The sequence below is a fragment of the Chiloscyllium punctatum genome, chromosome 19, assembly GCF_047496795.1.
Source record: "Chiloscyllium punctatum isolate Juve2018m chromosome 19, sChiPun1.3, whole genome shotgun sequence".
NCBI lineage: Eukaryota > Metazoa > Chordata > Chondrichthyes > Orectolobiformes > Hemiscylliidae > Chiloscyllium > Chiloscyllium punctatum.
In genome coordinates, this window is record NC_092757.1 from 52,701,880 (window position 1) to 52,723,697 (window position 21,818).

Below are 21,818 nucleotides of genomic sequence, written 5' to 3' on the forward strand. Positions count from 1 at the left end.
AGAATCTCAATTCATCTGTGTTTTCCATGGTTTTAGTCAGCAGCATTTTGAAAGAGATTTAACCCTATTAATGTTAGCAATCCAAATGTGAGCAGGAAGAGTGGGGTGCTGTGGTAAGTTACTGTGGAGAGTGATGGTGGCAGAGCGGTAATGTCACCCGGCTAGTAATCTGGAGGCTCAAGCTCGTGCTATTGAGGAAATGGGTTCAAATCCCACTATGGCAGTTTGTGGAGTTTGATTTCAAATGTTAAATATAGAATCAAAAGCTTTTGTTAGGAATGGGGATCATGATGACAGTTGTTGTAAAAACTCATCTGGTGTTTTTTAGGGATGGAGGTCTGCCATCCTTACCTGGTCTGGACCTACATGTGACTCCAGACCCACAGCAATGTGGTTGGCCCTTACCTACCAGCTGAAATGGACCATCCACCTCTTCCATTCAAGGGCAGTTAGGGATGGGCAACAAATATTGCACTTGCAAACAACAGAAGCGAATAAAGAACAAAATAATTCCAGGCAGTTTAGCAATCATCCCACACTGATTTGTTGCTGCCAGGTCTCTAGTATTTGTGGTCTTGGTCTCACTTGAGTTCACCATGGGTGGAATTCTTGCAGCCTCTGAGCAACCTGATGAGAAAGTGAGAAATCATGTCAAATGCTTAGCAGGGAGTTTCTCCATGTTGAGAGTAAAAAAAAAACTGTAAAGGTTGTTCTTTTTAACTTTGTGCTTTTAAAAAAAAATGTGGACTGAAAAGAGAAAGAACTGTTTTAAACCAGAGATCTACAGGGATGACAGCATGTTATGAAATAACAAATTGAATAGTTATTGTGAGTTCTACTTGTGTAGGCGTGGGTTCCAGGAATTTGCAGATGAACTGGAGCCAAGATGTTGATTATCAGTGAAGCTGATTGATCATTGGTCCTTAGTCCACAAAACAATAACCAAAGTCCTCTGCCTGCCAACAACAACCTTGGGCTGTGAGCAAGACAAAGAGAAGTCAGAGACCTTTTAATTGTGGAGCAGCCCATCCTGTACCTCTTGCAAACTAGTGGAAGCATGAGGGGAAAAGGTGGGTGGGTGGGTGTGTGTGTGTGTGCGCCTTTGTACAATTTGCTTAATAAAGATTGACTGAAAGCCAATCAATCAGGGTCTGAAGATCAGGTAGCTTGGCCATTTTGTATATTTCTTTTTAGAAACCTTGCCTTTTGTGATGACTCCTGGAGTAGCAGGGCTAGATTTCCAGCACACCATCTCCATGGTAACGTTTGGGAATGGATTAGATTATAAACAGAGGCAACAATGATTTGGCTGTCATGTGAATAAATAACATAGGTGAAGGAGGACACTAGGTTCTGTCCAACATACAAAACATAACAAAGGAAATGACAAAGGATTTATGGCAGGTATTTCCTGTCCCCAGTAGACTTGAAGCTATCAAAATCCATGTTGATTGAACTTGGTGGGTAAACTGATGGTTGTGTTGCCTGACAGAATTAGAAAGGCAGAAATAATCAAGGTACTGACACAGCACTTGGTTTGGGATCAAACATAGAAGGTATTTTGAGTTGTAAAACATTGGAATCAGGTAATGTTCAGTTGTAATTGAAGCTGTTGGAGTGTAAAGAGAGAATGACTAAACTGGAGTTGGGTTTCAAAAAGAAAGAGAAAGGTCAGGAAAGGGTAATCAGGAACTTAGAATTAGCCTGGCAAAGGGAAAGAGAAGGAAGGTGAGAGAGAACATGAAAATAAGCTTCAAATGGCATTGTTGAAGCAGGACACATCAACTACTGATGCAGACCCTTGTGAGGAGAATTGATTCATGATTTCAGGTCCCTTCAAGGATCACACTGCGGACCTGTGTGGGAACTTAGAATGTTACAGCCCTCAATGTTGCGCCGACCTGTGAAATTAAGCTGATGCCCACCTAACCTACACTATCCATATGTATGTCCAATGTCCATTTAAATATCTTCTACTGTTGCAGGCAGACTGTTCCATGCCCCTCCTATACTCTCTCTGAGTAGAGAGACTAGAATTTCAGAATTTTTACGAAGCAGGAAGTAGCCATTTGGCATTAGGGAACAGGACTAATCTCCTGCCTTTCCCCCATATCCCTGTACACCATTCCCATGCAAATAATCATCTAATGCCCTCTTCAATGCCTCAATTGAACCTGCCTCCACTACATTTCCAAATAGTGATTTCCAGATCTTAACAACAATGGTCTTGGTTCTCTGCCAACCTTGTATCTGTAAGATCAGATTTGTTCAAACATGCACAGATATCAGCTTAGTAATATTTGTTATTTGAAGGAGTTGGCAATGGTCTCAAAGCCCCATCTTCCATTACCCCTGCTGCAGACTGCACAATGTTGCCTGGAAATAGTCCGTGGAGGAAAGAGACACTTTTGGTTGGAGTGAGTCAGAAGCAAAATGAACTCTTCAAAAGTGAACACACTCCCACAAGTGAAAACATCTTTGGGGACATCATCTTTGCTTCGTTTGCATATCACTTTAAATCTATGCCCTGTCGTTCTTTCATTCTGGGAACAGCTCCTCCCTATCTAGTCTGTACAGTCCTCATCAGTGCTTAAGGAGGAAGATAATTCTGGAGATTGAAAAAAAAACAAGAACCTAAGGTGCATTCCACCTTCTGCACTATGTCACAGGTTTAAAAAGTACCTGGAGCTATGCCTGGGATAGGGTTAGCATTACAGGGCCGCACACGACTATTCTTGCCATCGTCCGTACTCTAGATCAGATACCACTGAGACTGCCAAATGCTCGAGGGCAGAGTGTTACACAGACAAGAGGGTCCTCAGGTCTAACCCTGCAGAGCAAGTCGGAGCGATAGAACAAACTCATGGTAATAATTGCTGTGACAAATGCCTAGCTTTCTTACACCATCTCTGCAAAACCTTGAGCCAGCGATTCTCAGCCATGCAGCAGGATCAATCAACAGGTTAGATCACACTCAGCATCAACAACTCATCTCATGGTCCTTACCCACTAGCTTCTTGGATTGAGTTTTGCTGCCAAAACATGTATTCAGGCCTGATCCCGGGTTCAAAGGGGGAGGCAAATGACAGAACTGCACTGGAATCCATCACTTCTGTGAGAGGCGATGCCACGATATTAGTCTGAGATTGTGCTGTCTGTATTTTTGCAGTGTGGCCAGTGTACAACATCTTCTCTGGGGCAATCACTGTGCATCCAACTAAACACAGAATTGCTGGACAATATTAAATGTGGTGGCACAAAATGGGTGCATTGATCACATTGATCCAATGTTGCTATCCTGCTGTCATCACCTTACCTTTACTGACAGTTATTGTTTTTGCAAATCTGTGAAGCATTCATGGCAGTTATAGCCAGCCCGAATATGTACATTCTCCCCCAGGATGACCATTAGTACATATTGCCTGAAAATGTCTGATGGGCAAACGCAATGCATTATCTCTGCGATGATGGATGGTCGGGTCCAATTTGTGTGGCATGGCCAGAATCTGTTTGGGGATGTTCCTGCATCAGTGACTATTAGTTCCAGTTATACATTTAGATATTTAAATTAATCTCTTCTGCAACTGGTACGTTCCAACACGTCCACACCTGTCCTCAGGTAATCACATTGATCTTTGGAGCTTACCTTAGACATTAGCTAGAGAGAGGATATCTTGTACTCTTTCTGTAATGTCTGTCCAGACTGCTACAGCACTGAGACCCTCACTTTAATTTATGACCATCTCTGCCATACTCCCTCACTTGTGGGAGAATGTTCACTTTTGAAGAATTCATTTTACTTCTGTCTCACTCCAATCAGATGAGCCTTCTTCCTCCACAGACTACCGCCAGGCAACATTGCACAGTCTACAGCAGGGGCAATGGAAAATAAGGATCCAAATCCATTACTAACTCCCTTTAAACAGTAAATGTTACTGAGCTGATGTCTCTGCAGGTATACATTGTGGTGTATACACATGTGAACAAATGTGATCTTACAGATACAAGGTTAGCAGGGAGTAAGACCTTTCAGATACGACAAAGAGAGGTTTAACCCCACAGGGACATCTCATCTGGAAAACACCAGCAGGATCAGAATTCCTTCTCTGAACATCATGGAGTCAGAGGAAAGCAAACCAAAAAGAGAAATTTGTTTTTAAAAAAAAGTTTAGTCATAAAAGTGTGGGTCATAGCAATAAACTGGCAGCAGTTAAATGCACTTAATCCCAACCCAAACCCTTGGGTTTAGTAGATGCCAACCCAGAATGAATGGAAGATCTCTTCAAATCCCAGCCGTTCTGCAGTGCTGACATCAGCCTCATTATCCTGCAGCACATGGTGCTGGTTTGCCAACAGCAAGGTGTTTCACTGAGGCTAAATGCTATGTCATCTCCCATAACATGGGGGAATGGTCTGAGATATTGTGGTCTTGAAGAATCCAACAGACATTTATTACAACTATTGCACAATTTTTTTAAATTTCAAAATATACTTTATTCATAGAAATAAATCTTTGGTACTTGGACAATTTGCCATGTCGTTCATAGATATATGCATTGCATGTCTTAACATTACAAAGAACAGATTGAATTAATCGAATTTATAGTTATCCTATTTACATTCCCTTTACTAACCATCCAGTCTCTTGGTATTTGGCTGTGCCTTCAGCGGAACCCACCTACTGAGTGGGTCCCCTGTTATATGAAAGCAAAGGAAACTTCTTTAACCCCCAGTTTATGGGGTTACCATTGTCCACTTGACTGTCCTGTCTCTGGGGTGGCTGTCTACATCCCCAAGGTAAGCATGAACTGCTGGACCTTCGCTGGGCTGAGGTAGCTATCCAGCTCCTCACTGGGGTCATTTACCCGCTCTGGTGTCATTGAGCCAAGGCAAGGGTCCTCCCTGTCCAGTTCTGTGAATGACAATGGGACTGTCAGAGGATCACAGCTCTCGGTTGCCTGTAGTTGTGGGGCAGTGGGTACCTCCTGGTTCTCACTGGGTGGAGGGTGGACTTCGGGGGGTCCGTTGTTTCCTGGTTGGGAGGAAATGCCCTCCTCTTTACCGACGGCGCTCTGTCTCTTCTTCTGGTGGTGATGGCCTTCTTTGCGTCCATCTTCCCCCTCCGAAGAGCTGGCCGTCCCTCCCTCGTGCAGCTGTCTTTTCCCCCTTTGCTGGGAGGCTTTGGGGCCTGGCAGGATTTTCTCTTCCTGTTTTTAACAGGTATCCACTCCTCTGCCTGCTTGATTACCTTCTCCTCCATTTCTTCCATCTGCCCGTCTAGAGCTAGGATCAGCTGCTGTGTCTCTCCACTGGCTGCCGCCTCCTCCACTCCAGCCTGTTCTTCTTTCTGGGTGCCACCAGACTCCGTTTCCCTGCTGTCCGGGTGGACCTTACTGGTCTTTGGGAGTCCATGGCTCACATTGCCACCTCCAGCCATCTGTGCGTAAGTGGGGGCCCCCCCCCCCCCCCCCGTCTTGGGCAGGTCTTATACATATGGCCCGCCTCTCCGCACAGGTTGCAGCTCTTTTCTTCCTGACAGTCCTTAGTCAAGTGACCCTCCTGTTTGCAGTTCCTGCAGATGGTCACTTTGCAATCCACCGCCACGTGTCCCGACTTCCCGCAGGTTCGGCACACTTTCGGCTGCCCTGCATATGTCAGGTAGCCTCTGCTCCCTCCGATTGCGAAGCTCGAGGGTGGGTGGAGGATGTTCCCACTATCATCGGCCCTCAGAGTTACTCTGACCTGCCGCTTACTGGTCCAGATCCCAAAGGGGTCGATCACATCAGTGGCTTCTCCCTCAACTTGGACATACCTTCCCAGGAAGGTCAAGACATCAGCCGCTGGAACGTAAGGGTTGTACATATGGATTGTAACAACCCGATTCCTCTGTGCAGGAAGCACACACAATGGGGTCTCTGATAAGATGGAAAACAGCAGCTCCCCTTCCTTCTCCTTGAAGACTTTCAGGAGCTGTTCGCACTGCTTCACGCTTCTGATGGTCACATCAAAGTAGCCTGCCCCCGGGAAATCCTGCAGGCAGTACACGTCCGCTGCAGCAAACCCACAGCATCCCAACAGTATCTTCTTAATAAACAGGGTGCGGTCAAGCGGTGTATGATCCTCTATCTTCTTCACAGTCACCCAGACTGTGTTTCGAACCCCCTGCCTAGGGCTGCAGGCAGCTGTTGAGGCCAAAGCTCTGAGGTTGGCTGGTCCCTGACTTGGCGTTAGGCCGAAGCCAGCATGAAGATCCACCAAGAGCAGGTCAGCACAACCAAACAATCCTCCAACGTCCAATCACGATCCAGCAATGATCTCCACTATCTCTGATGACTCTCAACTCGACACCTGTCCTGATAAGAACAGACACTTGATCTTAGCCAAAAGGCTGTATTTTACATTCCACAGGCACATACACGTCTGGGTTAACATTAAATGATTAGGTTACAACAGAGGAGCATGCATCCAGCAGTATATCATGCTTCAAGTGATCTCTGGCTGAGATGGAGTACAAGATCTTTACACCTTCACGTTACAGTACTAATATCATGAGCTTGTTTCTTAAAGGCATACTGACTGTGAGACGCGACTGCACCATGGCGCTGTGTCCCTACAACTTGAATATTCGCAAGTGAAACCCTCAGCACATTTAGAGTCATAGAGATGTACAGCATGGAAACAGACTCTTCAGTCCAACTCGTCCATGCTGACTAGATACCCTAACCTTGTCTCCTACCATTTGCCAACACTTGCCCCATATCCCTCTAAACCCTTCTTCTTCATATACCTATCTAGATGCCTTTTAAATGCTGTAATTGATATCCTGTTCCAGTAAACAAGAGCTGAATGGTGTGATCACTCATTGTCTGTAGTTTGTTGATAGGCAGCCCTTTCCTTCCCACAGGCAAATGCAGTTTTCTGGTTTTTATTTGGTTCGCTTTTGTTGTTGCTGAGTAAACATGAAGGCTGTGAAGCATTTGAAGGCTTCTTAGCATACAACGGTGCCACACTGAACAATGGGAATATGCTGGGCTACACTGGGACTTGGGAAAGAATAACAGTCATTTAGACAGTGTCCTAAAATAAGATCTGGCTAAGGATGGGTAAGCTGTGCAAGCTTTTGCTTAGAAATAGTAATAAATGTAGGAATATGCACATGTATGTGCAATGGTATGCCAGCTGTGCCACCCATGTGCCTTGAGGTGTTGGTTTGTGTGTGCTCTCCCACGCTGTGCATGGTGAAGAGCAACTTTGGACTGTCAGTGTTTGAATGGGTGCACGATAAGTTTCAAAGATGGTGCTAGTTCCAGAGATCCCGGCACATCCTCGTAACAGCATAAACATCCCTCCATGATGAGTGGGAGAATAGGGTGAGCAGAGAGCCATAGTAAACAGGCAGTGAGGATAGTTTGGGATGATAGCATGAGAAAACCCTCTCAGCCTTATGAAGAGAAATCCTCCATGAAACTTGCCTGAGATGGCACTTGGCCCATTTCTGATAAGATTCAGGTCAGTTAGTACATTGCAGATCAACCTGAGTGCTCACCTTTTTCTCAAATGACCAACAACGCACCTTTTTTTTACTCCATTTCTTAATGGCATAACAGTAACAGTCAGAGCAGCCAATGATGCTCCAATCATTTAGTTCAGTGACACAGGAAAAGGCTACTTGTAACAATATTTCCTCAGGAGGGACATGTGATCAGGAAATGTAATGGTCAGGGTAACTAGTGGCTGGTTGTGGGTTGCATGAAATACAAATGATGTCGGAGAGGGAAAGACCATCTCTAATCCATCCAGCCTGCCCTGTGATGCCTTGTATATCACAATGTGTTCATTCCTCATCTTTCTCAACAAAACATAGCCATCTCCTGTGAGGGGTGAGAGACAGATAAAAATCTACAGCAATGTGGGAGAAAACAATTGTGAAAATTCCTGTCCCTCCTTCTTAGGCAGCAATCAACACAAATCCAAATCTAAATTTCTGTGTAAAAGGGAGATAAGGTTGTTTTGAACTCTGGAATTGAAGTCAGCCAGGTATCTGACTTTTGGGGTTACTCGGATCTGGTACCATTTGGATTGGCAACCCAGTGACCACTGGTGTTGCTAAAGCTGCCTGAGTATAGTCAAGTTCTCAATGATGTTGCTCTTATTTTGTTGCTGTAAATTGGAGCCATGAAACTGCTGCCCAGTGTCTCGATTTAGATTAGATTACTTAGTGTGGAAACAGGCCCTTAGGCCCAACAAGTCCACACCGACCCTCCCAAGAGCAACCCACCCAGACCCATTCCCCTATACCTAACACTATGGGCAATTTAGTATGGCCGATTCACCTAACCTGCACATCTTTTGGACTGTGGGAGGAAACCAGAGCACCCGGAGGAAACCCACACTGACACGGGGAGAATGTGCAAACTCCACGCACACAGTCACCCAAGGTGGGAATTGAACCTAGGTCTCTGGTGCTGCAAGGCAGCAGTGCTAACCACTGTGCCACCATGCCGCCCATTGCTAAATCTGGCTCTCTCTAATCCTATCAGGCTCATCCAGCTGTTGAAATCCTGGTTTGGCAGTGGGCACCAGAAAGTCAGGCATTGAAGCCCCATGCCATAGTCTGCTGCTTAACTGTTGTATTAAGGTAGGACACCAGTGGTGCCTTACTTCAATTGAGATGTTGAGCTGAAATTCATCTTCCCTTTCAGGTAGATGTAAAAGATTCTACAGCACAGTCTGACAAAAAGCCAAGAGATGTTTTGTTAATATTTATTCCTGAACTAACATCACTAAAACAAAATAACTGATTGATTGATTGATTGTTTCTTATTTCTCTTAATTTCCTGGTGTATTTTGTAATTGATTGAGAACACAAAGGAGACTTTTCATGGTGAAAGACAAACTAGAATTAGAATAGAATAGAATCCCTACAGTGTGGAAACAGGCTATTTAGCCCAACAAGTCCACACCGACACTCCAAAGAATAACCCACCCAGACCCATTCCCCTATCCTATAACTCTACATTTCCACTGACTAATGCACCTAACCTACACATCCCTGAATACTGTAGGGCAATTTATCATGGCCAGTTCACCTAACCTGCACATCTTTGGTCTGTGGGAGGAAGCCCACGCAGACACAGGGAGAATGTGCAAACACCACACAGACAGTCGCCCGAGGCTGGGATCGACCTCAGATCCCTGGTGCTGTGAAGCAGCAGTGCTAACCACTGAGCCACGGGAATGCTCTTTGTAGGTCAATGTAGAATTGATGGGCCGAATGGCCTGTGTTTCACATTGTAGGAATTCTATAATTCTGTGATCCTATGAATGTTCAGGCTAATAGGCAGGCTCTATCATGTCTTCACACTTTGGGCTTCAGGACCATTGAGCTTCCAAGCCCACAACTGCAGGCAGCAAGACCGGTTGCGTAGTCAGTCAGGAGGAAGCCTCTAAGTAGGCTGAGTGCCCCATCTGGTTGGGGACCGTGTGTGGGTTCTCAGTGCTGTCATCAGGAGAATCCCTGGAAGAATTGACTGCTGTAGGTTGTTCTGCCATAACACGCATTTTGTTACAACACAATTGACGCATTTGGGACACTGTTTCTAAAGTGCATGCTTATAAAAGGTCTATTGTCTGTCACGTAATTACATTGCCAATACTTTAAGGGCTATTTCTAAAGCGTGATTTTTTGATAATGCGGGGTTGGACAAGAACATATCGCATTACAGAAGAACTACCTGTACTGGGGCAGCTTGAAGTCTCCTCACTAGGCACCTCACTAGGGAGGTATGCTCACTGACCTGCATAGCAGATGCCCAAATGCAGATGCTGTAAAATTTGCCCCTCATTGGGAGTCTACGCTTCACACTTCACTTGCTTGTCCATGGGTGCAGGTACCTGATCCTCTCCCAATTCTCTCTGGGAAAGCTCCGTCCTGATACAATCCATCAGTGACTCATTGTGATGAAGCTTCCTCTATTTTCCTGGCTCCCTTCCCTTTATCCCTGTGTCCACAGGCCAGGAAAATCCAGCCCAGTGAGTTTCCCAGAAAAGGCATGATAACTGCTTATTACTGGAATCACTGGATTCTTTATTTTTGGATATTGTTTTTGTGGATTCTGAAGAAAGTACATGTACATCAATATTTATAATGCCTTTGGAAATTGCATATAATGCGCATCCACATATTTGCATGTGAAATGGTTTAGTAATACATGTATTCTCATACACTTGAGTCTATTATATGATCAACCGCATTCATATATATTTTATGATATATGCTAGTTATTACTTACTATATTTATTATGAAGAATATTTTTAATGAGCTTCCTCAAACACCTATTTGATCAGTTGAAAAGAAATGATTGTCAGTTCCGTGATATTTTTATATTTGAAGAAAGGAACTGCGTACTGTTTCAGAATACTGAATGAGCAAAGAGAGAATGTAAAACAAAAGCAGTACATGCTAGAAATACCTGACAGTCAGGTTTGGCAGTGTCTGAAGAAGAAGAAAAAAAGACAAATCTCCACGGATACTGCCAGACCCGCTGAGTTTTTCCAGCCTTTTCTCGTTTGGATTTCCAAGAAAACAGATGCTGGAGCTGATGGAAGAGAAAATGAAACACAATAAAAGATGTTTGTGTGTGAGAGAGACTTATTTCCCTGCTCTAGCTCAGCTGTTGCTGAAACCTTCATCCATGCTTTTGTTCCTCCCAACTTGACCATTCCAATGTTCTCCTGGTTGGCCTCCATAAACTTTAGCTCATCCAAATTCTGCTGCCCATCTTAACTCTCATCAAGTTCTGATCACCAAGCTCATCAAGCTTCCTGGTCTACATTGTCTCCCAGTCAAAAACATATTGACTTAAAAACTCTCAACGTTTTTTTTTAAGTCCCTCCATGACCTCACCTCTCCCTATCTCTGTAAGCCCCTCTACTCCCACGATTTCTACATCTCAAAATCTGTCTTCTTATCAGGGACAGTATCTCAGCTGCAGGAGAGAGGCTCAGGCTGATTAAGGAAGGCTAAGAGGAAGCATGAGGAAAGGGTGGCACGCTCTGCTAAAACAATTGATAAAATGTTCTTCAAACATATTAGTGAAGGACAGAATGGGGCCTATAAGGAACAAGCAGAGTAAACTGCTCACTGAAGCAAAGGTTATGGCAGAGCTACTATGTGAATATTTTGTTTTACAATGGCCCAAATGAAAATGTGGGTGTTAACCAACTGAGCAGTATTGTGATAGTTAAAGAAGAGGTGGTAAAAGGTCTGGCAGCACTCCAGAAACGGAGGCTGCCAGGCTCAGATGGGATGCTAGGAGAAAGTGAGGACTACAGATACTGGAGAGTTAGAGTTGAAAAGTGTGGTGCTGGAAAAGTACAGCATGTCAGGCAGCATCCGAGGAGCAAGAGAGTTGACATTTTGGGCATAATCCTTTCATCAGGATTGTGAAGGAGGTTGAGAGGGATTGGGGGTGGGGAGAAGGTAGCTGGGAAGGTGATAGGTGGAGGTAATGGTGATAGGTCAGTGGGGAGAGTGGAGTGGATAGGTCAGAAGGAAGATGGACGGGTAGGACCTGTCAAGAAGGTGGTGCAGACTGTTCAATCACATAACGTTAACATCAGTGTCACTAGTTTTCAAATCTCCCCTCCCCCACCTCATCCCAGATCCACCCCTCCAACTCGGCAACGCCCTCTTGATCTGTCCTGCGTGTCTCTGAAGGTGACCAGGGAAGTTGTTAAGAAGGTTTATAGGATCCTTGGATTTATAAATAGAGGCATAGAGTATAAAAGCAAGGACGTGATGCTATTCCTCTGCAAATCATTGGTTAGACCACTTTTGGAGTACTGTGTTCAGGTTCTGGGCATCTGATTTCAGGAAAGATGTTAAAGTCCTGGAGAGGGTGCAAATGAGATTTACTAGGATGATATCAGGCATGAGGGATTTTAGATACAAGGAAAGATTGGAAAGATGGGTCTTATTTTCCTTGAAGAAGAGAAAATTAAGAGTGGACATTGCTGAGGTGTTCAAAATTATGAACAATTTTGACAGGCTAAAGAAGGAGTTTCTATTTCCATTAGTCGGCATGTCAGAAACTAGGGGTCACAATTGTTAGCAATAGAACTAGGAGTGAGATGAGGAGAAACTTCTTCATTCAGAGAGTTGTTAGGATTTGGTAAACATTGCTTGGCAGAGTGGTGGAGGTGGGATTTCAAAAGAGAGCTGGATATAAGAAAATGATAAATTTAAAATGTTACAGAGAGAGGCTGGAGAATGGGGAGAGCTGCCAAATGTTCGGATGCTGGTGCAGACCCGCTGGGCTGAATATCTTCCTCCTGTCCTGTAAAATCCTATGATTCCTGTGAATCCCGATTTTAATCACTATATTATCAGCAGCCAGAATTTCACTGTTGTCTAGGCCTGAGCTCCATAATTTCCCACTCAAAGCTCTGCTTCTCAGAATCACAGAATTATTACACCGCAAAGAAGGCTCTTTGGCCTGTCAAGTCCATACTGATTCTTCATTGAGCATCATGACCTAGTGCCATTTTTCAGTCTTTTCCCCATACTCTTACATGTTGTTTCTGTTTAAATGATCATCCAATGCCCCCTTGAATGGTTCAATTGAAGCTGCCTCTAACAGATCTTCAGGCAGTGCATCTCAGACCCAAAGCACTTGATCTGTGAAAGTGCTTTTTCTCACTTTGCATGTACTTTATTTGCAATTCACTTTAAATCCTCTCATTCTTGATACATCTATGAGCAGGTGCACTTTATCCCTGTCTGCTCTGTCCAGACCTCACGTGTCTTTAAAAACTTGTTCACTGGATGGGGACATAGGCTAACTAGGCCAGCATTCTCAGAAGGCAGTTAAGAGTCAACCACATTGCTGAGAGTCTGGAGACTGTCCATAAGACAGGACAGATCAGAATTTTGAAAGCCATTATCAAGCTTGGTCTCAGCCTTCTCTTCAAGGAAAACAGCCTCGGTGTCTCTAATCTGTCTTAATAACTTCTGCTTCTCATCTCTGGAACCATTCTCAGAAACCTCTTTTGCATCGTTTCCAATGCTTTCACATCCTTCTTATAGTGTGACACCCAAAACAGTACACCATACTGCAGCTGATGTCTAACTAGTGAATTTATACTGGTTCAGGATCAGGATCAAGTAATCTATTAATAAATCCAAGGATACTGTATGCTTTATTGCTGTGTAGACCTGTCTTTGCACCTTTAAAGACTTGCGCACATAACCATCCAGGGTGCCTGTTCCTGCACACCCTTCATATCATACTGTCTATCTATATTTTTTTCTGGGAAAATGTATCACCTTATGTTTTTCCGCATTAAACTTCACCTGCCACCTTCCTGCCTACTCCATCTCCTTGTCTTTGTCCTTTTGAAGTTCTATACTGTCCTCCTCATTGTTTACAAATTCTTCCTGCAAATCTTGAAATTGTCTCCTGCATTCCAAGATGTAGATCATTAATATAAATCAAAATATATAATTAGTCATTGAAGTACATAAAAAATGCTTCTCTTTCCTCCTTTGAAAGTACCTCTTTGACCATAATCATATCTCCTTGCGTGGCTGTGTCACCTTCTGTTTCATGATTATTCCTCATAGAAGAATGGAGAAGTGTGGAAACAGGCCGTTCGGCCCAACAAGTCCACATCGATCCTCCAAAGAGTAACCCAACCAGACACGTTCCCCCTAACTAATGCACCTAACCTACACATCCCTGAACATTATGGGCAATTTAGCATGGCCAAATCACCTAACATGCACATCTTTGGAGTGTGGGAGGAAACTGGAGCACCCGGAGTAAAACCACGCAAACATGGGGAGAATATGCAAACTCTACACACAGACAATCACCCGAGGCTGGGTCCCTGGTGCTGTGAGGCAGCAGTGCTAACCACTGAGCCACCCCTGTGAAGTACCATGGGATATTTCATGATAAGGATGGTAAATAAAGTTTGATGTCTTGTTTTCCTGTTCAGATTAAATTTATCTCTTGGTTTCACTCATCTATTTTGATCTCTGTTATCTGAGGCACTGTTATCTCTGGGTCCTCCCAGCTCTTTCCTTGTCTCTCAATTTAGCTGCTGCTGTTCTGCACAGTCCTGCTGTTCTTAGAGTTGTTAAGATCAAGTCTATCACTGATTTATCCTGTCCCTTGGTCTTTGCTGATTTTAGCACCATCTCAGCTCACCCCTCCACCACACAACCATAATTGCCCCAACCAAGACTCCCATCAACCAGCTGCCTTAAAAGTTGTGAACTTCGGCCATTACTACCTTACAGTTCTTTAAACATATTCTCAATGCTAATGGTGAACTGACAGAAGCATTGAAAACACTAATTTTAGAAACTTAAAAATACATTTCAGATGCACATCGTTTGGGTTTGAAAGCGAGCACCTCTGTCTTCAAGTTGTGGCTTGGGTTCCACTTGTGGAAGTGGGGAAACTGGATGCAAAGGTGTTTATTCGATCTATAGTGAATTGGACAAGCGTGTATTCGTCAAAACGTATGTTCAGACTCCTCTCCCATAATTCTCTCCCACTTCCAAGGAAGTCACTTGCACCAAGCATTCAACAGTCAAATCTTTTGCTGAGTGTTTAATCATCCAACACCTTCTCTTTGTTCTACCAAAGCTCAATAACTTTTCTCCATTCCAGAGCATTGGTATCACATTTCTCAGCCTTCTCCACTGACCCCTGTATGGAGAAGCAAGGCTTCACTTGAGCTAAGTGACGAAGGAGCAGCGCTCCAAAAATTAGTGCTTCCAAATAAACCTGATGGACTATAACCGGGTGTTGTGTGATTTTTAACTTTGTCCAGCCCAGTCTAACACCGGCACCTCCACATCGTTTGAGCAGAGCCTTGGTCAGAATTTTTCAATCTTTCCTGTCTCCCAGAAACTTATCAATCTTTCATAAGCCTGTTTAGCTTTCCGCATAAATATGCTTCCTCATCTTGCAAGTCCATAACTCTTGGAAAGTAACAGCAGTTAACATTTATATAGTACTTTTGATTTGGAAAGGCCAAAGGGTATCGTGGTAGTGAAATGGGTAAATGAAATATAGGTTGAACATTAGGCTGAGGTAACTAAATTCTTTGCATCGTGACAAGGCCATAAATGAGGAGAGGGATGGAGGATTTGGAGTGGGAATTTCAGAGTCTAGAACCTAAACAGCAGAAAATATAGCTACCTCAACATGACTGAGACAAGAATTTAAAGCTCTTCATCTTGCACTCATCAGAACTTGGATGCAAGAAACTGAATTTAAAAAGATAGACATCATGTTATACAGCATGAGAAGAGGGTGCTGATTGGTTGGGCCATCATTGGCTGGAGATGCAGTGGAAACAGTTAACTGTCAATCTTAACTCTCAAACCAGGCAGGTAGATTCTGATTGTTCAGGATATTGCCATGGAGATGCAACAGATTTTGGCTGTCTCTCTGACCCCCTTCAATTGGAAAAGATGCAATGTATGTACTAATTCCTTCTCCCCAAATCAAACGTGGTCCTGTGTATTTATACGTGTAGCTTCCAGCAGATGCAAATTCGTCAGACTGTGGGCCTGGCTGATGATCTTAAATGGCTTCTGGTGTAACTCTTAGCATACTCTGGATTATTTAATAAATGACTTCAATGGCGGAGACACATCCGATGGTGGATGTACCTACCTGAGGGCTGCAAGCACAGGCTGGTTGAACATGAATGGCCAACTGCCACCCTGCAATGGTCATTGGGAGCTGTGCTCACAAGCCTCTGAAATGTAGACACTTTATTTTTATCACCCAGTCTACCAACTTATGAGATTTTAAGGGATCTCATTTCCGGAGCTCATAACAATGAGGGGGAGCAGGTAGAACCTTTACCCATTAGGTGACCTAACTTCAGGGGGCTTCATTTAATACTGAGTTAATGAAAGCCCACCAAACTGAGTGATCCCAGCAGCATTGTGAGTTGTTGCTTGTGACATGGATAAATTCTCTGTGTCTGTAATGTATGACATCCGTGATAAATCTGCCTAATATAAGCTATTATCTTTGGACACATCCAATGGAAAACAGAATTAGTTTGGTGGAGATCCAGGGAAAATGTGCAGAGAAGCCAAATAAAGACGCACAGGCAAGGGGTGGAAGTGTGTTTGTTTTTTTTTGGTGAGGAATAACAGTGTAACACTTACTCGGTTTAAGAGTGAGATAGAAACTCAGGGCAGTGAATCACCATCAAACAGGGAGACAGCGACAGAACGAGTATGACATAAACAGTTCCTGAAAACCTAAGCAGCTGTCAAACCTACTGATAATTTATTTGGGCATATTAGCCATCTGGGACTTTTCCCAAAACACAACCAATATATTTCAACGAGATTTCATGTATTTGAATTCGTGTTACAAGCCTCCAACTTTGGATCAAGGAAGTTGCAACGTGAGAAGGAAATCAACACAGTCACAAAGCTTAGGTTAGAATCATTATCTAAATTGTTCATGTTAGTGCCTTGTACAAAAATGTTACAAAGGTTGGGTAGCTGACATGCCAGATTCTCATATTTCCAACTGCTTTCCTAGAACTGGCATACCATTCAGATATTGACTTTCCACACGCAATGACCCACGAAACATTGAGAAAGTGTATTATAAATAAAACAGCTGAAAAACAATTTCTGAATAAAAGCTTTATACAAGGCCAATGCCTCAAGGCACTTTTAAAAAAATATTTTATTCCTTCCATTATCCTCAAGATCCATTTAACAGTACTTTCATGTGACTATACAATTGACTGTCGTTGGTGGCGCACTTGTCAGCCTGAGGAACAGATGCTTGAGAAATACAGGGGAGGTGGAGTGGTTGGGGGCTGGCTATCCCTGGGCCTGGTCGAATTATGTTGACTGAGGCCAAAGAAGTCAAAAGGAAAACTGACTGTTTCTGTTTTTGATTGGCCTATTAACAGACCACCGTGGAGCGAGTGCCCCCCCCTCCCCCATTAGAGTCTGCGATGTACAGACGACATCAAGCGTAATTTTGGAAGGCAGCTGCATGGAACATACTCTGTACTGCGCTGACAGAGGTGCTGTCTTTCAGATGAGAAGTTAAATAGACATTGTTTCTATCTGAGGAGGATGTAAAAGATCACTTGGCACAAGTCAAGAGTGTGATGGTATGCTCCCCACTTGTCTGGATGGGTACAGTCCAACATCATTCAAAAAGATTGACATCATGCAGAACAAAACGGCCTGCTTGATTGGCATCACAAACATTGACTCCCTCCACCACTGACGCACAGTAGCAGCACTGTATACCATCTACAGGATGCAGTGCAATAACTTACCAAAGCTCCTCTGACAGCACCTTCCACATTTGCAATCTCTACCACCTGGAAGGATGTGGGAATCTGCAGGTTCCCCTCAAAGCCATTCCCCATCCTGATTTGGAAGTATTTCTCAGACCCTTCCGTCAAAATGCTGGAATGCTCCCTCCCGAACAGTACTGTGGGTGTCACTATATACCAAGATCTGCAGCAGTTCATGAAGCCAGCTCGCTGTTACCTTGCCCAGGGCAATCAGGAATGGGGAGTAAAATGCTAGCACAGCTGAAAAAGGAATTTTTTTAAGAAGTGGTAAAATAACAGGGGTGCTCAACATTTATCCTTGAAATGGTAGCATTAAAAATAACTCTCATTATCTCCTCTGTTTGTGGGAACTTGCTGTTTGCTGGCATTACAACAGTACCTCATTCCCATAAAGCTCTTTAGGACATCATGTGGATGTGAGAGGTTGCTATATAAATGCAAACCTTTCTTTTCTCCCGGAATAGTTATGGAGTTGTTCTGTTCAATATGAAGCTAAGAATTGAGTATCATTTGTATCAGAGGAACTATAAAGATAGACTCTGCTAACAAAATGTAACATAATAAATTATAAAAAAAAGACTACAAGCCCTTTTGTAGTTGAAACAGGGTAGTCTATTGAAATGCAGATGATGAGGTTTGCTGTGAAACTGTAGTGAAATTTTAATATGTTTCAATATAGGTCTGAAATATGAAATTAGTATTTTGTGATTCTTTTGCTAAGTAGGCAATTGTAATGTTAAGTGTAACCATAGTAACTATAGGACAGTGTATACTGGAAATAATAGTGGGCTATTGTGAGGAAGGTATGGTGATAATCATGGGAGATTTTAACTTATAGATTGGCTGAATCAAATTGGCAAGGGCAGCCAAAATGATGAGTGTTTCCAGGACAGGTTTAGAGTGTGGGAGGATTTTGAGACAGCTAGAGATCACTCTATATTTGATCTGATAATGTGCACTAAGACAGGATTAAGTAATGACTTAATTTGATCCTATTTGGCAGTGATCATAATATGATTGAATATCATCTTCAGTTTGAGGGAGAGGAGGGAGGGCATGAAGACAGAGATGGCTAAAATGAACTGAGAATTTTGTTACAAGACAAGCTGATAGGGATGTAGTAGCAGATGTTTGACGTACTTTAGAAAGAAAGACTGCCCGAGAAGGACATAGCAACTGTGACTAACTTAAAACATTAAAAAGGGTATTAAGTTGAAAGAAAAAAATGTGTAATTCTGCAAAGAAGAGTGGCAAGTCAGAAGATTGGACAGAGCATAAAGAACAGGAGATTTTGTTGATAAGGCTATAAAGGTGGAAAACTTAGAGTTTGGGAGAAAGCTAGCTAGAAATAAAAAGCAAATACTAAGAGTTGCTACAGGTATTCAAAAAGGGAATAAGTAAGTTTGTGAAGTACTAGTCATCAAGTGAGAATCTGGGGAATTGTTAATGAAAAATAAGAGAATGGCAGTGAAATTGAACAGATGTTTTGTATCTATTTTCATTGTAGAGGAAGAAATAGCATCTCAGAAATAATTCTGAATCAAGAGATGAAAGGGGAGAACTTTCTGCTGCAAGAGCAGATACTTAGATTTTAATTTTCCAAAATTCTTTCAATTCTGGAAAGATGTCATCAGACTACAAAAGAGCAAATGTGACTCCTCTATTCAAGAAAGTGGGGCGAGACAGAAAGCAGGGAGTTCAAATCAGTTGATTAGCATCTGCTAGAAGGAAAAAGCTGGAATATTTTATTAAGGAGGATGTAATGGGTGTTTAGAAACTCTTAATGTAATTAAGACAAAGTCAGCATGCTTCAGTGAAAGAGAAATTGTGTTAAACTAATTTAATGGAGGCTTTTTTGAGGAAGTAGCAAGCAATATTTATAAAGGGGAACCTGTAGATGTACAGTACCAATAGTTCCAGAGCTGAAGAGGGTATCATAAGAGTACAGACAGAGGATTGGTTAGACTATTGAGTTTAAACAAAACACATTTTTTACACCAAGTTAAAATATAAACAAAAATAGAAGAATTGGCATTACATTAACTCTATCAAAATACTTACAATGACACAGTGCCTTACAATTGACCTTAAGTTAAAGTTAGGGTCTAGGCTGTCCCCTTGATATGTTTTGAAGGGGTTTGGTCTGGTCCACAAATATGTTGGTTGACAACTGTAAATTGTGTAGTGCAGTAGAGTTTGGTTCTGGGGCCTCAACCATTTACTTGGATGTAATTTAATCCAATGGACGGTTGCCAAATTTGCTGCTGACACAAAGATGGGTTGGAAAGTTAGATTGTGAAGGAGGACACAGGGAGTCTGCAAAGGGATAGTGTTAAAGGGCTGAGGGGTGGCAGCTGGAGTTTAATTTAGATTAATGTGAGGTTCTGCATTTTGGAAAGGCAAATCAGGGCAGGACATATACGCTTAATGGTAAGATCCTGGGGAGTGTTGCTGAATGAAAAGACCTTGGAGTTCCTTGAAGGTAGAGTCTCAGGTAGATAGGATAGTGTTCCGAAAAGACCACTCCCTCCGTGACTCCCTCATCAGGTCCACACCCCCCATCAACCCAACCTCCACTCCCGGCACCTTCCCCTGCAACCGCAAGAAATGCAAAACTTGCGCCCACACCTCCCTCCCTTACTTCCCTCCAAGGCCCCAAGGGATCCTTCCACATCTGCCACAAATTCACCTACACTTCCACACACATCATTTACTGCATCCGCTGCACCCGATGTGGCCTACTCTACATTGGGGAGACAGGCCGCCTACTTGTGGAATGTTTCAGAGAACACCTCTGGGACACTCGGACCAACCAAGCCAACCACCCCGTGGCTCAACACTTCAACTCCCCCTCCCACTCCACCAAGGACATGCAGGTCCTAGGACTCCTCCATCGCCAGACCATAGCAACACGACGGTTGGAGGAAGAGCACCTCATCTTCCACCTAGGAACTCTCCAACCACAAGGGATGAATTCAGATTTCTCCAGTTTCCTCATTTTCCCTCCCCCCACCTTGTCTCAGTCCCAACCCTCGAACTCAGCACCACCTTCCTAACCTGCAATCTTCTTCCTGACCTCTCCACCCCCACCCCCACTCTGGCCTATCACCCTCACCTTAACCTCCTTCCACCTATCGCATTTCCAACACCCCTCCCCCAAGTCCCTCCTCCCTACCTTTTATCTTAGCCTGCTGGGCACACTTTCCTCATTCCTGAAGAAGGGCTTATGCCCGAAACGTCGATTCTCCTGTTCCTTGGATGCTGCCTGACCTGCTGCGCTTTTCCAGCAACACATTTTCAGCTCTGATCTCCAGCATCTGCAGTCCTCACTTTCTCCTAGATAGGATAGTGAAGAAGACATGTAGTATGCTTTCCTTTATTGGTCAGAGCATTGAGTATAGGGGATGGGAGGTCATGTTGTGCTGTACAGGCATTGATTAGGCCACTTTTGGAATATTGTGTGCAATTCTGGTCTCTCTCCTATCTGAAAGATGTTGTGAAATTTGAAAGGGTTCAGAAAAGATTGACAAGAATGTTGCCAGGGTTGGAGGGTTTGAGCTATAGGGAGAGGCTGAACAGGCTGGGGCTGTTTTCTCTGGAGCGGAGGCTGAGGGGATGACCTTCTAGAGGTTTATAAAATCATGAGGGGTGTGGATAGGATAAATAGACAAAGTATTTTCCCTGGGTCAGGGGAGTCCAGAACTAGAGGGCATAGGTTTAGGGTGAGAGGGGAAAAGATATAAAAGAGAGCTAAGGGGCAACTTTTTCACACAGAGGATGGGTGTTTATGGAATGAGCTGCCAGAAGAAGTCATGGAGGCTGGTACAATTAGAACATTTAAATGGCATCTGGATGGGTACATGAATAGGAAGGATTAGGAGGAATATAGGCCAAGTGCTAGCAAATGGGACTAGATTAATTTAGGATATCTGATCGGCATGGACGAGATGGACTGAAGGGTCTGTTTCTGTGCTGTACATCTCTATGACTCTTAAATGTTTGGGCAAAAAAAATTGGTAGATGGTATATTATGTAGTGGTGTATGATCTTGTCCACTTTGGCATGAAGAATACAAAAGCAGCTTGTTATTTAAATGGAGAAGGATTGCAGAACATTGTGGTACAGAAGGATCTGGGAGTCTGATACACAAATGTAGGTATAGCAAGTGATTAGGGAGGCAAATAGGATATTGTTGTTTATTGGTAGGGGAATCAAATATAAAAGTAAAGGATATTTTGATGCAGTTGTACAGGATCTGTTGACACTAGTCTGGAGCACTGGTGAATGGTTTGTGATCTCATGGAGACGTAAGATCCTGGATGGATTTAACAGACTGGATTCTGAAAAGGTGTTGGGTTCCTCTTATGGGAGGGACTAGAACTAGAGACATAGTTTAAAAATAAGGTGGCCTTCCATTTTATGACGAAGGTGAGAAATTGTTGCTGTCAGA

The 21,818-nt window shown here is 43.4% G+C and overlaps 1 protein-coding gene across 2 annotated transcripts in view; it reads left to right on the forward strand.

Annotated features, from left to right (window-relative positions):
* The window catches only part of rasa4 (RAS p21 protein activator 4), a 255,322-nt gene that overhangs the window by 42,692 nt on the left and 190,812 nt on the right, over positions 1–21,818 (forward strand). The gene's annotated exons all lie outside the window — the stretch shown is intronic.